Source organism: Microtus ochrogaster, chromosome 18 (assembly GCF_000317375.1).
Source record: "Microtus ochrogaster isolate Prairie Vole_2 chromosome 18, MicOch1.0, whole genome shotgun sequence".
Classification (NCBI taxonomy): domain Eukaryota; kingdom Metazoa; phylum Chordata; class Mammalia; order Rodentia; family Cricetidae; genus Microtus; species Microtus ochrogaster.
The window spans coordinates 54,504,529-54,518,193 of NC_022020.1; the positions used below are offsets into that span (position 1 = coordinate 54,504,529).

Genomic DNA, 13,665 nt, shown 5'->3' on the forward strand with positions numbered 1-13,665 from the left:
TTGGCTCTTAGCTCTGCCCCCCCCCCATCATTTCTCTCTCCCTTCCTCCCTTACCCTCCCAATACCCTCTTCTTAAATAAACTCTACACTCAAGCTCTCCATGCATGGCGTATTCTGTTTCCTGGCCGCCATGGTACCCACCAAGGTCTCTTTTGCTCTGTATCTTACACTCAGTCAGCTGAAGCTCTGCCCCTTCGCAGATGGAGCTGGACAATAAAGGTGTACTCCAAGCTGAGCTCATGAATGAACAGACCAGATTGTTGATATCCTGTGGCATCTACCGAAGAAAGGATTATCTATGGAGCCACTGAGCATGCTCAGTAATGTCATCCAAACTCACCCAATGAGCCAATCTACAAGAAAGAGACATGAGAAGAAAGACCAGACCCTAGCAAAAAAAAAAAAAAAAAAAAAAAAAAAAAAACAAAACCCTCTGCATCACTAAGCCAGGCAAATTGATCCTCTACAGCCAGGATCTGCTCCTACATGAATGACTTTATGTTATCAAGATGCCAAAGATCTTTGTAAATATCATCACATAGACTTATTAATTTAATTAATGAATGAATTCATTCATTCTGGTACCTATTATAGACTGGCTTTTCTTCTAGGTTCTACTAGACAAAGAGGCAACACTCCTGTCTTCATGTACACTTTTAAACATGAACAAAAATATGGGAGTATGGATCGTGATTCGTGGTATTAAGAAAAAGAAGGCTAACAGTTGTCTTAGAGTTTCTATTGCTGCAATGAAATGCCATGACCAAAATGCAAATTGGGGAGGAAAGGGTTTATTCAGCTGATACTTCCATGTTTCTGCTCATCTTGTTCATCACCGAAGGAAGTCAGGATAGGAACTCAAACAGGGCAGTATCCTAAAGGCCACGGGGGAGCTACTTACTGGCTTGCATTCACTCTTGCTCTGCCTGCTTTCTAATAGAACCCAAGACCACCAGCCCAGGGATGGCATCATCCACCAAGGGCTGGACCCTCCCCCATTGATCACTAATTCAGAAAATGCCTTACAGCTGGATCTCATGGAGCCGTTTCCTCAACTGAGGATCCTTCCTGTCCAATGACTCTAGCTAGTTTCAAGTTGACACACAAAACCTGCCAGTATAACCGTTAAACATGGAAGTTGTGATGTCACAATGATTAGGGAAGTTACCAAGGAGGGGCCTTAGAAGAAATGCCCTGATAAAGAGGTGGAAGCAACCCTGCAGCTATCTAGGACAAACAAGTTCCCCAAACCAAGTCAGGGGTCCTGGGAAGATGCCTGGCACGTAGGAGGCAGCAGAGTGGCCACGGGGCTGAGGCAGAGTGAATGGGGTACCTTCACATACGGCCTCTGTCTGTAGGATACGCTGAGTGAACCAGGTATCACTCTGGCCTCTTTCTGCTTGTGTTTTCAAGTTCAGATTCTCTTACCTGTTTTAGCATAGTATCTATTGGAACACTCATTAACCACAAACAAGCACATGCTCACTTCTCTCAGCCAGGTGAGCCAGCCCGGCCTTCCCTCAGCCAGAAACTTCCTGGAGAAAAGCGCTTTTCTGTTCACTCCTCATTATACCTGCCTGATTAATCTGCTAGGCACCAGAAGCCATTCAGAAAGCAAGTTATCTCTCTCTCCCTCTGTGTGTGTGTGTGTGTGTGTGTGTGTGTTGAAGGACATGCTTAGACTATTACCTCCAAAGACTTTCATGAAAACCTACCTTTATCTCTGAACCTTTCCATATTGACTCCAGGTTTTCCCAGGGGAACCAGGCCCAGGCCCCAGGGCTGTTCACTTGTATACCCACTCCATATATATATATATACACACACACACACCTTTTTTAAAAGGCAGGACAGGGTTGGTTATCACTGCATCCACAGTCCATAGCACAATGATTTTTATTTGTTGATATAGCCTCTAAAAATACACAAATCAAGATAAGTTACAAAGCAGAATTTTGTGGAACTAAAAATAAATGCATTCATCCCCTTTAATCTTAAAATGTCTCCAACTGACTGATTAGCCTGGAGATTATTGGACTCAATGACTCCCTTTAAAACATACTCAAGATTTGTTTATCTCAAGGTGGCATTTTGATCTGTGATAGCTGAAACCTTATATTGGTGAAAACATTGTGGCAAAATGCTAGGTGGTGTTGAATTTTCAGCTTGCATTGCGAATCTTTAAAACTATTGGTTCTAGGGTTCATCGACTGAAACAGTTCACATGAGCTAATGGGAGCTCACCAACTCCAGCTGGACTGGGAAGGAACAAGCATAGGACCAAACAGTTGTATGCCTGGGGCAGACTGGGGGTCCACTGGCAGTGGCACCAGGATTTATCTCTACTGCATGTACTGTTTTTTGGGGATCCCATTCTCTTTGAATGTATACCTTGCTCAGCATAGATGTAGTAAGGAGGGCCTTGGACCTTTCCTAAAGCAATGTGCCTTACCCCCTCTTAGGAAAAGACAGGGGTGGGGTGGTAGGGTGTGTGGAGGGAACGGGAGGAGGAGAGGGAGTGGGAATTTGGATTGGTATTTTTTAAAAAAAATCTAAAACAGTGATTCCATGATCTTTACTTAGCCCAAGGAAGCAGAATTTTGTATTTTCTGTTGATCCATAGGCAGTCTCTGGGGGCCTAAGGTTACTGAAGAAAATCTTTTGAGTAACACATGTTCATTATAATTTGAGTGTGTGATGGAGAGATGTGGAACACCAAGGGTGTGTGAAAGCCACAGCACAGCCACGAGGGGTCCTCTGTGGAGTTTCCCCTTTACCTACGTGGAGATTCTGGGGATCAGATTCAGGTTGTCAAGCATGCATGGGAATGCTATATTCTCCGAGTCATCTCACGGGCCCAGTGGTCACTTGTCGAATCTGCTGGCCTTGGACCATGGGGGAAAATATCACTCACCCTCATGCATGATATATTTTTAATTTATTGGCAAACTTCTCTTAAATTCCTTTGTTAACTTCAACTGACAATTTGCCCTATTGACCCTCACGAACAATCCAGTTTCACCAGACGTTAGTTTACAGGTTTCCTTGAACGGTGAGGAAAATTTCTAGTGCACCCATGGAGGTAATTGTTTGTTTCTTTGCTTGTTTTCCTAGAGAACCTGAGGACAAAATATGAGTATTGGGGAAAAATGAATAAATATTAACTTAAAATGCATCATATTCCCCACCAGGGAAGGATGGCGCAGTCACGCTCACCTCTGTCTATTGTGACTCTGAGCTGTGGGAATCGCTGAACATATGGCAAATGATGCTGCCCACTGTTCACCTCTCCCCTCCCTCCGCGATATGTGAAGGAGGCTCCATCAGCGTTTCTAGGGAAAACTATATAATTCTATAAACTTACTAAATTTTCATGTGTGAAAATGAATTAGATAGCTCCTTCCTAGCAAGAGGAGTATGTGTAAACAGTGTTATTGAGTGTGCATTATGACTTAATTTAGCATAATTGTTATAGGAGATAAATAATCTCTAGTATTTCAGTTGTCATCCGTCCACCAAAAGGGCAAACGTGATTGAACAAATCATATTCTAATCAATATTGAGTATGATTATTGGTTTATTTTTAGCCGGCACTTTTTTTTTTTTGCCTTGAAAAATATTTACTCTGCTTACATTGTGAATATTACATGCTATTTGGAGTGAAAATTTTATCTTTATTCCCCAAGCTTCAATTGACAAACTAATCCTACAGGCAATATTTATATGCAAAATCTTTCTATCCTGTGTTCTTTAGAATAGTTATTTTTATTTGCATGATACAGCAGAATGATTATGTAGTAGTTCAATAAAATTGGGTCAAGTGCCTACTTTGTGCAATGACTTCCGTGTGCATTGTGATGGCTACAGGGAAAAGCACAGGAGGACTGTACCTATATGAAGCACTTGGTCTAGAAGGGTGGACCAAGGAGCATCATTCAGGATGCAACATCCAGAGGCTACATGGTTTTCCAAACCCTTTCAAGGGAGCTGCTTTCACCTCGGGAGCACTGGTCTCCTATGGTGTGCTTTATAGCTGGAGGTGATCTCCTGCTTTAGGATGGTAAGATATGATCTTTGTGATGTTTTTCTCTAGTCCTAGGGATGCCAAATATCTGTGCATCTGACTCCCCTTGAGACTGACATCAGCCCTTTGCTAAACAGATTTAGCCAGAGGCTGGGAGGCAGCCTCTGGTTATGAAACAGAGCAAAGTTAGCTGTTAGTTTATTGACAGTGTTGGATGGGAAGTGGCTGCCCATCCCATCTGCTATAAGTATTTCATACTCTCCTTTAGAAATATGTTCAGAAATTTATATTACAGCTTCAATAAATTCCATATTTCAGATTGCATAAAGAACTCTCAAACACAGCATAGGCTAAATAAAATATAAGAGAATACATCATTACTGCTTTAAGTGATAAGTCATAGTTCACAAAGTGTGGATGTATTAGATTCTGTTAGCAACTCTCTAGAGTGGCATGGTCCTTAGTTTTGTAAAAGATGGGATAGTGGTTGTAACTCAAAGGGTTTGTTTACAGCAATGGTTCCCAGCCAGGGTGATTTAGCCATAGCAAATTATAGAGAGGCAGTTTTAGTTGTCACAAGTTGTGAGGTTCGGGAACACTACTGGCGTTGAGTGGCTAAGGGGCTTGGGTATAACCAAATAGCCTGTGTTGCATAGAACAGCCTCTGCCTTCAAAGATCATCTATCCGTAAAATGTTCTTAGTTCCAGGACTTCAAGCACGTGCCTATTGACCACAGCACTGGCAAGGTTTCAATCTGGCATTTTGTTCTCAACCCAGTATTTTTCTATGCCCCAGAGGGACAGCTTTCGACACAAATTGAACGTGGAAGTACAGCCCGTTACATTTTATGTTGTGTTCATTTTACTTCTTGTTTTCCTGAGCTACAGGGAAAAGGTGGAAATGATACCTTTAGTAGACAATGAAATGTTGCTATACTATAAAATTATTGCCAGCAGCTCTGGGAAGAATTTCAGCACAGCCCTCCTTCCTCCCGACTTCCTCCAAGTCTGTAATATCTGCAATTATATTTCTGTATAATAGGGGGTGATAAAACGCGAAGGTGCCTCCCCATTTTAAGGCGGAACCACACAACATCTAGAACCAGGCAGGAGAGATGGGAGGCAGGAATAAATGATTGATTAACATGTGTATGTATTCTCAATTATCGACGGTAATGGCCCATGGATATAACGTGGACTTGCCAAGACTCCTGATAATCTAAAGCCCATTTTTTTTTATTGAAAATTGGAATACAGAACATTATTTTAAAAGGAAAGTCACTGATCTAATAATTACCTTAATTTTGAGGTAAGCTACTGGAGTAGTTATTTTTAATCCCCCACAAACACATCACTGTGAGGCAGGAGCAGCATCCAAGAACATCCTAGTGAATGGGGCATGCCAACAAAGATGAAGCATTAGAGCAGGATGAGGAGAGGGGTGGATGAGAAGGCTGGGACACAGGTGTCGCAGAGCCAAGGGCAACTGAGTCAAGGACATGTAGAATGGGGCCTCCATCAGAGCTCTGACTTCGGCTCCTTACTCACCTCATGAAAGGGTGCAAGACACTTCATTTCTGTGCATCCCAGCTTCCTCCAATATGGAAGGAGAATTTCTGTGCACTTGCCCTGTGAGGTTATCTTGAGAATTAAATGCATTATCCACGTAGACACCATTCTGTAACATGTGGGCTGGGCTCATTGGGGTTTCTGTCCCGCCCTGTCCCCCAGCCCTTTAGTCCCAGAGAAAGTTACACAGAGAGTCTACATTAGGATATAAACTGATTGGCCCGTTAGCTCAGGCTTCTTGCTAACTCTTATAACTTACATCAACCCATCATTCTTATCTATGCTAGCCACATGGCATGGTACCTTTTTTAGCAGGGCAGGTCCCATCCTGCTTCTTGGGTGGTCTGGGCAGGACTCTGAGGAATGGGCTTCCTCCTTCCTGGAATTCTCCTGTTCTCCTCATCCCACCTCTACTTCCTGCCTGGCCAATCAGCATTTATTTAAAACATGATTGACAGAATACAGACAATTCTCCCACACCACACATGGGGATTGGTGAGGCAGCAAGGGCGGGGTTTCACTGGGTCCTGCCCTTCTTGGTGTACTATGAGTGATCAGAGACCCTTCTTTGCTGCAGTGGTATGATTGCATCTGAGATCTGCCAAGAGGGATACCCTCCAATGGTCCCATACAGGAAGGTTCCTAGAAGATTAAAAGCATAAAAAGCTTCCCCAAATGGCAAAGACTGGGCTCACTAGCATGGCCGGACTGAAAGAGATAAGAGACCTGGTATGGGGCAGATGTTGCTAAGTTACAAACCATTTGATCAGGGTTCCTTGACCCAGAGACCACACGTGTCAAATGGATAATATTGGAGTCCACGTATGGGTATATCCATGGCCTCTGTGGGGATCCCATCAGCTGGAATGTCAATACAGCTGTGGGTAACACCACCAAACTATGTAACCCTACACCCCTGTCAATTGTGACACTAGGACGGTCGCAGAAATCCCAGCAGCGTGAGCTTTAACAAGTTTCCAGATTGCTGTGAGCCTACCGGAAGTTTGTGAAGCACTAAGTTGCTGTGGGAGGCTCTAGCCTTTCAGACTCGTCATTAATAAGGCAAAAGCCACAGACTGAAGTTACAGACTGCTATGTCCACTGATTTTAGTAACCAGAAAATATTTGTGCCAGCCAGCTGTCTCGTGCACATCGTCCGCCATAGGCAGTGTTGTATTCACTGTGGCTCAGTCTCTGAGCAAGACTGCCCTTGACATTTCTATCATCTTGTTTTCTTTGCCAACACTTTTGCCTCAGGTCCGGTGAGAACAGTCCCTGACACAAAGTAAAAGCTCAGAAGCTGTTTATTGGCTTTTCCTCCTCTCTTAATTTTATCAGCACAGCGGCAAGCCAATTCCTCTTTGTTTGTTTGTGTTTGTCTGTCTGTTATTTTAACATAGACCACACTACCAAAGCAAAGTAGAATCGGAGGGAGACTGCTGCGAGCTTCTGGCCGGGCCTTCAATTACTCCTTTTACCTCTGCACTCAATTAGCGAGATGACCTTGAACAGGCTATAGCCTTTGGTTCTTGACCTCCACAACGAGAAATGGAGGCTTGGGTCTGAGTGCCCTTCAATGTCTGATCATTTTTGAACCCAGGGAAGTCTCAATGCTACCTTTCTCTTCAGACTCATGAGAGAGGAGCCAGATCTTCAGGCGTTCTGCACGGACATGATGCTTTTATATTTCCTGGTAGCCAGATTTTGATTGTTCTACCAAAATACCCGACGTAAACAATTTAAAGGGGAGAGTAATTCATGTTGGCTCCAGCTTTTAGAGGTGTCATTTTGTGGTCCTCGGTTCTGTTGATGTCAGCAGGCCCCTGAGCAGGTAAAGCATCAAGGTGTGAGAGCGTGGGAGAGAGGCTGCATCCCTTGTGACAGCTAGCAGGGCAGAGAAGAAGGACAACAAGAAGGGGCCGTACATAGCCCCTCCAAAGGCATGTCCTTAGTGACTCACCTCCTACTTTCCCTTACATCCTCAAAATGACAACATATTATGAGCTCTTAAGGGATTAGTGCATTGATAAAGAAATATTCCTCAGGAGCCAAACATTTTCCCCAAACCCATCATCTGAGCCGATAGGAGACATTGTCTAATTAAACCCGAACATGCTAAATAGGACTCTGTCATTTTCAAATCACTTCACATGTCACGTGGTTGAAAACAGGCATGCAAGGTATCGGGGCACCAGCAACTTAGAGGCTGAGAAGCTGTGGAACTTGCGTAAGGTCACCAAATGATAGAAAAGGAAGTGCCCTGTCTATGGACCATCTTGACTCTGGGTTTGGTGCCATGGATTGGGTAGTTTTGAGTGTGGAAGCTTGCCTCCAAGAGAAAGGAGTCTCTGCGTGAAGGAAAATACTTTGCGAGGGAGGGAAAGAACAGTCCTGTCCAGCTGCACTACCTATGCAGCCCAGCAATAACCAGCCTGGCAAGATATGAACAATGGTGCAATGAGTGGCACTCAGATGTTGGTGTCGGTGGCCACCAAAAGCTGTCTAATTGGATTAATGGCCCAATCAACACGAGGGAGATCATGCCTGGTATTGGAAACCAAGACTGCTTCCCAAGGCTGGAGATAATAGACCTTAAAAGAGAATCTCCTACTGTCACTTTGCTAGACCAGAATAATTCCTTACTACATTCTAAATCTTAGACCAACAGAGAAAAGTAGCTACCACACATCATCAAAGAAACCTCTACTTAAAGCAAGTAGAGAGCATCACAGAAAACCACAGATGGACCCAACTCAGAGATCAACAGGTGATAGGGAGCCTGGCCCCAGCGGGTGCCTCTCCATCACAACCCCTGTATCTATCGATCAGTGAACATTGCTGGAAAGGGGGGGTGGAAAGATTGTAAGAGCCAGAATACCAAGAAGTCTGCTGTGAAACAGTCTCTCCTAGAAATGGCTGCATAAACAAGAATGGGACGAGGCCAATATTCATGAACATGGTAATGTGGAGGGGGGAGATTTCTAGATTTGTCCTTCTAGACAAAGCACTACAGGTAACTAATGGCTGCTGGAAGTAGGGTAATGTGCCCTCCTACAAGGGATGGAGCCTCTTATTGGTTTTCCACTGCACAATGGTTAGCTCTGAAACCATGTATGTACAAACAACAAAAATGGACTGAGCAAGTTACATATTTGTGATACACACACATATGTAATATTAACAATCAAAGATGCTACCAACTTGGAAGGGGCCATTGGAGGAATTCAAGGGTATCTGTGAGGGATAGAAGGAGAATATCAAGGAGGGAAAGTGATGTTTTTCTTTTTATTATCATCATCATCATCATTATTGGTTTTTTGAGACAAGGTTTCTCTGTGTAGAATTTTTTCCCTGCCTGCCCTGGAACTTGCTCTGTAGACCAGGCTGGCCTTGAACTCACAAAGATCCACCTGTCTTTGATTCCAAGTGCTAGGATTAAAGGTTTTCCCTACACCACCTAGCAGAAAGTGATGTAATTCTATTTCAATTAAAACCATAGTTTAAAATGTTAATGGTAACATTGACAACACTGCAGTTTGAAGTATGCCCAAGTCCAGTTATGGTCTTCGTAGGGTGTAAAGATCAGGAAAGTTCTCAGGACAGCTTAGCTGAAGAAAGGCAAGATTGCAGGCTGTCCTGTGCTCCTGGATGGGAGGCAATGAGTCCTCTAGCTGGTGGGGAAATATACATATATATATGTATAAATAGATATATACATATGTGATAGGATTATTATTGTAAACTTTTCATTTGGAATTCCCAAGACCTTTCTCTGTAACTAGAGCAGTTTTATCCATTTACGCATGATTTCTGATTTCTAGAACTATGACACCGACATAGATCGGGCTCCTTGGTACCCGCTCTGGCCAGCTGATCATAACACTTCACTACTCACTTTAACGACTGTGTTTGGGGACTCCTTGGTTGGGGTTGGCAGGAATCACGTGGCATCCACGAAAGTTTCTACTCTTTTAGAAACTAAATATTGGTGCATTTGTACCCCACCTCCCACTCCTTTACTGAAGCCCCAGTGTGCTGGGAAGTGAAAGAAATTTCTTTGGGAAGTGATTCATTTTAGATGAGGTCATAGATAGCCTTTAAGACTGGATGGGTAATTTCATGAGAGAAAGACACCAGAGTTCTCTTTCTGACAGTCACACAAGAGCATAGCTAGAAAGCAGCCATCTGCAAGCCAGGAAGAGGAAGAATCCTAACTGAACCTGACCCTGTAGACTCTGGAACTGTGAGAAGTGAATGCCTGGTGTTCAAGTCAGCTAGTATATCTCACTTTGTTATAGCAGCCAGAGTTGACTAAGACACACATCTGTGTCAGAATACACAGAAAGTTTTCTAAGGGAGTCTCTAGCTCAAGGGAGCACCAAAAAGGTACCTACTACACCAACTCTTATATTTCTAAGCTTTATAGTGTCCTCCCAAATACCCTTTTCTAAGGTGCCTCCAACTTCCGTAAGTATAATTAGAAAGTACTTCTCATCTGACAGTTCAGGAAAAAACAAAGACTAACGCAGCCACCTTTGTCTCTTCATTTAAAGCAGGAAGAGAAGTTGCATGTTTCTTCTTGATCAAAAGGGGTCAGGAGAAACAAAAACCATACTAGACTAGCAGGGTGCTTTTAGATCCCAAATTTGATCTTATCAGTGATTTCTGGACTGATCAGTTGCTGCCCTTGAAATTCAGGAGGGTGAATCTTCCAAACCTCAAAGCTAAGAGGGATTTTACCGGATTATCTAATCTAGCTTCTGCGTTTTACAGCAAGAGGCATTGGTGTGGAGTCTTAGGTCACGGAGCTGATTAGAGGTAGAGCCAATGGAATATATTTTCCAAGCCAATGTTTGTGATCTTTTCATTACATCATTTTTTCCGGAGCCTGCCGAGGCTTACTCTGGGAACCCGAGCTAATGCTTGTGATAACGTAGCATGAGGTGGTGGCTCGATGTAAAATATTATTTTAAGAAGAGAATGTGGAATGGGGATAAAAGACTGGAGTCTTCATGTGTGAAATAACCCATAAATGTCCCAATTCTTGTCCTGTAAAAACTCACATATAAGCAAAAGATCTCCATTCTGTCACCACTACAAATGAGAATCAGAAACTAGAGACAAGGACATCCCCACTGCCAGGTGGTTTGGGAACATGGGTGAATGTGGACTCTGGTCAGACTGCCTTCTAAGGTGGGCTCTACACCTTAATGTAGATATTGGTTTTAATGAGGCAAATTTATACCTTTTAATAAGCTTCTCCTTTGGGTTGGGCTCTGCTATTGCACTTGCTTCTCTTGCTTCTCTTGTTGTGTATAGGTAAAGAGGTGACCAGAGGTGACCAATACTCTAGCTTCATTCTGAGCATCAATGTAGCCTACATTTGGGAAATTCTTAGAACAATGTGTAGAACAGGATAAGCTTTCTCTTGGGAGAATTAGACACTATACTTTGGAGACCAGGGCATCTACAGTCTCCAATGGCTAGGTTAGGGGTATCAGTGAATCATTAATAAATTAAGGATGGAACAGGATTTTTGTATAGTGGTAGCATCACCCTCATCAGATATCTCAAAGTCTCCTTGTTTGCCGACAAGAAAACAGTTTTGAGAAGGTAATTGCTTGGCCAGAACTAGAAGTTGAGTCCATTCTGGTTTATGGTACAAGAGCCATGTGAATCTTGCATCAATAAAAGAAGATTTCTGGACTAATCAAGGTCTTTCACCCCTGGAAGCTTATTTAAAAAAAAAAATAGAAAAGAAAAAAGAAAAAAAAATAGGATTGGCTCCGAGGAGGAGAGCACCCTGTCACGTCACTCTTCCAGGCCAGGAACACACTTGGTTTGGTGACCTTTCCCCATACAGCCCAAGCCTGGCTGAAAAATCTGCATCCACAGCTGCCTGTGGCACGCGCGGCATCTTCCGGGCCTCCCGGCGAGTTCATTCCAGCTGCGGGAACGACTCTAGAGGCGGGGATCGGGGCCGGACACGGAACCCGGCGCGAGGGGCGATGTGCTCTGGGGCAGGCGACCCGAGACCCGCCCGCCCGCCCGCGGGGCCGCCCGCCCCGCTTCCCGGAGGAGGCGTGGCCTAGCGTGCCGCCATCTTGGCGGCCTCTCTAGGCGCTGTGTTTACCACTCTATGGTCGCGCGCTCCCGCCCCGCCCCTCTCCAGTCATTGTCTGGTGGAGCAGCCGTGGCCGCAGCGCCTTCTCTTTATAAGCCGCAGTGCCCGGATGTGAATGGATTACAATGTATCTTTCAGGGAAACCTATTATTATCAATGTGACTCCTCGGGGGAGTCAATGATGGTGTTGAGGAGGAGGAGGATGATGAGACGCCTCTAAACTTGGAACAAGTTTAGGACTTTGAAAGAGAAGAAAAAAAAATACAACCAACAAGACTGAAGAACAATTATAACTATCCTGTGTTGATTATTTTTTATAAACGATAAGAAAAAGTTGTTGGATTTTTTTTCAAATGGTTACTTTTTGGGGGAGGGAATTTTGTTACAGTTTAAGGATGGAAAATGCAAAAGCCAGAGCCAGGTGCATAATCTTGTAATCTGTGGCTAACCCTGGAACAGGACTGACTACTACTTAAAATACTCTTTTGGGGGAATACACATGTGAGATACTAAGTACTTGCAGAAGATTTTTGTCTCTCTTTTTTTTTTAAAGTCTCTTTCCTTGGAATATTGTGAGCAAATTTGTGGCCACTGAAGGTAACGTTACAATTTGCTGTCAGAATAAACTGTTTGTAATTGAACTGAATTTTTAGAATGTTGATCCCAATGTTTTATTCAAACAAAAGGAACAGCCTATTAAATAATTGCCAATGGGAAAACGTGTGTGCATGCATTTCGGTACGTACTCGCACATCTAGCAATACCAGGGTTGGGCAAATGTGTTTTTTAACATTAAAATAGTGAATGTTGCATATACTGGGTAAAGCACGCATGTTATTACGAAAAGATAATTTCGAAGCTTAATTTTTATCCTAAAAAGTGGTGTGAAAAAGTGTGTTTTAAGAGCATATAGGGCCTGTAGTGGTAAATGTCGAGCTGAAAACTTGTGCTGCCGAGCGCGGACTTGGAGTACCTAGGAACTCAAGTGTAAAAACAAAACCAAATTCATTCCCTAAAATCACCTTGTTTGTTTCCTTTTTAAAACAAAGTTTGCAGCTATACGATTTAGTAAGTTAAGGGCGAAAGGAAGAAAGTCTGCGATTCAGGTTTCACCCCCAACGCAAAACTACCCAAACAAAATATCTCCCTAGGATGGGTTTCTGTTATGGAAAAGAAAAATATTGTTCGTCTTGGCAAAGTCTTTATGCATCACGTGTATTTGCAGCAAAGCAAAACTTGCTTTGCAGTGTGTGTGTGTGTGTGTGTGTGTGTGCGCGCGCGCTCGTGTGTGTGTGTGTATGTGTGTATGTGTGTGTGTGTGAGAGAGACAGAGAGAGACACACAGAGAGACACACAGAGAGAAGTGAGAGGGGATGTAAACTAGAATCAATTTCAAAGTGCCTCCGATGGATGAACCCGGCAAACCCTGAACTGTTCAGGCTTCAGATTGTAACTGGCCATCTGAGGGGAAAAATGAGGTGCTGGGTGAATTTTCCTTGGTGGGTTTTATTTATTTATTTATTTTTTTCCGCGACGGGGGTGGTGTTGGGATTTTTTTTTTTCTTTTCTGGGGTGGGGGTGTTTCCCCGGCAGCCTGGCCCGGAGCGCCGCGTCTCCCCGCCGGAGCCCCCCCACCCATTTCTTTGCTGAACTTGCAATTCCGTGCGCCTCGCCGTGTTCCCCCTCCCCCCTTCCCTCGTCCCCTCCCCTCCCGGGAGAAGAGAGTTGGTGTTAAGAGTCAGGGATCTTGGCTGTGTGTCTGCGGATCGGCGGCGGCGGCGGCGGCGGGGAAACCGGAGCGGGCGCGGGCGCGGGCGCCGGCCGTTGGAAGAGGTGGTGGTGGCGGAGGCAGGGGGATAGACATGACCGCCGCCTGGGCGCCGGCGCTGCACCGGGAGCCCCTCGTCGCGCGCGGGCGGTAGGTAGCGGCGCGGCAGGGCCGGCTGGG

The 13,665-nt window shown here is 44.3% G+C and overlaps 1 protein-coding gene across 6 annotated transcripts in view; it reads left to right on the top strand.

The window, feature by feature from the left end:
• Nucleotides 1-11,863: 11,863 nt before the first annotated feature.
• Tcf4 (transcription factor 4) overlaps nucleotides 11,864-13,665 on the top strand; it is a 338,712-nt gene continuing 336,910 nt past the window's right edge. For 2 of the 6 annotated variants that reach the window (XM_026783461.1, XM_026783462.1), the window contains exon 1: nucleotides 13,527-13,635. The gene's annotated coding sequence lies outside the window, so the exon portion shown is untranslated. Of the gene's footprint in view, nucleotides 12,315-13,071; nucleotides 13,217-13,526; nucleotides 13,636-13,665 lie in introns of those variants that run through there. The other 4 variants (XM_026783458.1, XM_026783457.1, XM_026783460.1 and 1 more) reach the window with 4 other exon arrangements.